Source organism: Oncorhynchus nerka, linkage group LG13 (genome assembly GCF_034236695.1).
Source record: "Oncorhynchus nerka isolate Pitt River linkage group LG13, Oner_Uvic_2.0, whole genome shotgun sequence".
Taxonomy (NCBI): domain Eukaryota; kingdom Metazoa; phylum Chordata; class Actinopteri; order Salmoniformes; family Salmonidae; genus Oncorhynchus; species Oncorhynchus nerka.
The window spans coordinates 4,557,513-4,561,848 of record NC_088408.1 but is presented as its reverse complement, the minus strand read 5'-3'; positions in this window follow the sequence as shown (position 1 = coordinate 4,561,848).

Here is a 4,336-nt window from a genome sequence, read left to right as displayed (position 1 = left end):
ACACGACCTTCTGACCCGTCCGCCTGCGGCCTGTGCCTCCTCCCAGTTCACACGACCTTCTGACCCGTCCGCCTGCGGCCTGTGCCTCCCCCCAGTTCACACGACCTTCTGACCCGTCCGCCTGCGGCCTGTGCCTCCTCCCAGTTCACACGACCTTCTGACCCGTCCGCCTGCGGCCTGTGCCTCCTCCCAGTTCACACGACCTTCTGACCCGTCCGCCTGCGGCCTGTGCCTCCCCCCCAGTTCACACGACCTTCTGACCCGTCCGCCTGCGGCCTGTGCCTCCTCCCAGTTCACACGACCTTCTGACCCGTCCGCCTGTATTCAGTTGACTAATCTGGTAACACAGAAGCATACAGGTTTGATGTAGAGGGTCAAAGTTGAAAAACAGACATAAATCGGCCCTTAATCAGAATGTACTATACTGCATTAAATAATTACTATATTCTGCATGGACATATAAACCTCTGAGCACGACAGGTTCTATCCAGCATCCTATACGAACGAAGCATTTGTGTTAAGTGAGTCCTCCAGATCAGAGGCAGTAGGGATGACCAGGGATGTTCCCTGTTTAGTGAGTCAGTCAGATCAGAGGCAGTAGGGATGACCAGGGATGTTCTCTGTTTAGTGAGTCCACCAGATCAGAGGCAGTAGGGATGTTCTCTGTTTAGTGAGTCCTCCAGATCAGAGGCTAGTAGGGACGACCAGGGATGTTCTCTGTTTAGTGAATCCTCCAGATCAGAGGCAGTAGGGATGACCAGGGATGTTCTCTGTTTAGTGAGTCCTCCAGATCAGAGGCAGTAGGGATGACCAGGGATGTTCTCTGTTTAGTGAGTCCTCCAGATCAGAGGCAGTAGGGATGACCAGGGATGTTCTCTGTTTAGTGAGTCCTCCAGATCAGAGGCAGTAGGGATGACCAGGGATGTTCTCTGTTTAGTGAGTCCTCCAGATCAGAGGCAGTAGGGATGACCAGGGATGTTCTCTGTTTAGTGAGTCAGTCAGATCAGTGGCAGTAGGGATGACCAGGGTTGTTCTCTGTTTAGTGAGTCCTCCAGATCAGAGGCTAGTAGGGATGACCAGGGATGTTCTCTGTTTAGTGAGTCCTCCAGATCAGAGGCAGTAGAGATGACCAGGGATGTTCTCTGGTTAGTGAGTCCTCCAGATCAGAGGCAGTAGGGATGACCAGGGATGTTCTCTGTTTAGTGAGTCCTCCAGATCAGAGGCAGTAGGGATGACCAGGGATGTTCTCTGTTTAGTGAGTCCTCCAGATCAGAGGCAGTAGAGATGACCAGGGACGTTCTCTGTTTAGTGAGTCCTCCAGATCAGAGGCAGTAGGGATGACCAGGGACGTTCTCTGTTTAGTGAGTCCACCAGATCAGAGGCAGTAGTGATGACCAGGGATGTTCTCTGTTTAGTGAGTCCTCCAGATCAGAGGCAGTAGGGATGACCAGGGATGTTCTCTGTTTAGTGAGTCAGTCAGATCAGAGGCAGTAGGGATGACCTGGGAATGTTCTCTGTTTAGTGAGTCCTCCAGATCAGAGGCAGTAGGGATGACCAGGGATGTTCTCTGTTTAGTGAGTCTGCCAGATCAGAGGCAGTAGGGATGACCAGGGATGTTCTCTGTTTAGTGAGTCCTCCAGATCAGAGGCAGTAGGGATGACCAGGGATGTTCTCTGTTTAGTGAGTCCTCCAGATCAGAGACAGTAGGGATGATCAGGGATGTTCTCTGTTTACTGAGTCCTCCAGATCAGAGGCAGTAGGGATGATCAGGGATGTTCTCTGTTTACTGAGTCCTCCAGATCAGAGGCAGTAGGGATGACCAGGGATGTTCTCTTGATGTGTGTGTAAATCGGACCATTTCCCTGTCCTGCTGAGCATTGAAAAAAAGTATTTTTGGGTGTCAGGGATAAAATATACGGAGTAAAAAATATTATTTTTCTTTAAGAATTGTAGTGAGGTAAAAGTTGCCAAAAATATAAATAATAAAAGTACAGATGCCTCAAAAAAGTTGTTGTGTTTTTGTCCGATATTTATATTTTCTAACAGTTTGCATGTGAAATCCCAACCCCCCGTCCCCCCAACCCCCCGTCCCCCCGTCCCCGCAGGAGGCCTTTTGCCAGGCCCTCGGCGTAAATAAGAATTTGTTCTTATTAACTGACTTGCTTTTGTTAAATAAAGTTTAAAAAATAAAAAAAATAACGAAAGTATTTTTACTTAAGTACTTTACACCACTGAGAGCTTGTCAGTGGAATATAACCAAATTAAATTGTTTTTCCCCCCTGTATAAATACACATATATTTAGCGTTTTGGAATGAAAATTCTTCCGATGTTATGTTTTAACATCAGCTATGCAAAAAAAAAAAAAAAATGTTACTTTGACGGACCTCCTGTAACAGCCCACCTCCTGTAACAGCCCACCTCCTGTAACAGCCCACCTCCAGTAACAGCCCACCTCCTGTAACAGCCCACCTCCAGTAACAGCCCACCTCCAGTAACAGCCCACCTCCTGTAACAGCCCACCTCCTGTAACAGCCCACCTTCTATAACACACCTCCTGTAACAGCCCACCTTCAGTAACAGCCCACCTCCTGTAACAGCCCACCTCCTGTAACAGCCCACCTTCTATAACACACCTCCTGTAACAGCCCACCTCCTGTAACAGCCCACCTTCTATAACACACCTCCTGTAACAGCCCACCTCCTGTAACACACCTCCTGTAACAGCCCACCTCCTGTAACAGCCCACCTCCTGTAACAGCCCACCTTCTATAACACACCTCCTGTAACAGCCCACCTTCTATAACACACCTCCTGTAACAGCCCACCTCCTGTAACAGCCCACCTCCTGTAACAGCCCACCTCCTGTAGTTAACATTCTGGGAAACCTGTTGGTGTTATTCTACCATGAGTCAACATTCTGGGAAACCTGTTGGTGTTATTCTACCATGAGTCAACATTCTGGGAAACCTGTTGGTGTTATTCTACCATGAGCTAACATTCTGGCACTGGTGTGGCGATAACACCACTAGCCTGCTATTACAGTTGTCACTCAGTAATAAAACGAGGTGTATCACAGCCGAACAACTCTGGTAAGGAGAATGCACAGGTCTCTCTCAGTGTGGGACTGGATTAGTCAGTGAGAGTGACACACAGCGAACTGATACAAACGGTGCAGTAATCGTATTCTTGCCCGTTTTCTGCACCGACAGTAGGTACATTCAGCCAACCTCATACCCCTCCCTCTCTGTAGCTCCATATTTGGGATGACCTTTTTTTTGGGGGGGGGGGTAGCCCATAATTCGCGGTCACGTGCTGAGTGGGTGTGTTCTTTGGAGTGTCACTGAGTACTCACCTCATACTGTAACACAGCCACAGTGCGATTTCAGATTGTTTTTGGTGTCAAATTAACAAATTATTGTCTTTTGTTTAATATATATATATATATATAACAACATTCCGACCTTGTTTGGCATTATATAATCCAAATATGGCATGATTCCCCTATTTGTAACCGTTTAAATCCCCTTCATTGGGGGACTTTTATTTTGAAGGCAAACCGCAAATTCCACGATTATGACTCATCCTTATTGTGGCTAGCTTCACAGGTACGTCATGGTGCGGTTGGGTAGCTAAACTCCTGCGCAGAAAAAGGTCATCGGGTCTAGCTGTAGTCTCAGGCGTTTATGCGCATGAGCAGGCCGTCAAAAAAATAAAATAATAAAAAGTTGTTTTTAAACGAAAATGAAAACGTTGTCAAGTTTGTCACTTTGACGTGGTTGGCTTAATAACATGTTCAATGTCATGTTGTCTCGAATCTAGGTCGTGCCTTTAGATTTCGGGAAAATGAACAACTAAGGAAGATAGTTTCTCTTCTCATAGAGCTCCACAGTGGAGGTGTCATTACACCGGTAAAACAGGGAAATGGTTCCAATCGTTTTTCCCACAATTCATTTTCCCCTTTGGGGGATTTTAGAAACACTTAAAAAGGATTGTGTTTCTTGTCAAAACTTCACACCAGGGTAAGCCTACAACTGTACATCTCTCTCATACATGGTGACTTCCATTTATTCCATATCTATTTACTGGGGGAAAAAAAATGTGTGGTGAAAAAATGATTGGAACTGTTTATGTTTGACCGCTAGGTTTTATGGGTATTATGACTCATACTGTGGTACTCTTATAGACTTCACTAACCCCAAAACCCGGCGTGCTTGATCTGTTTGCCGGAAGTCATGGGATGCTGCGCCTCTGACAAATTCTGCGCTAATAATATAGCCATGGACAATATTGTGTGTTTGGTTGGTTTGTTCCTTGTCTAAAGCAGAGTTTGTGTGG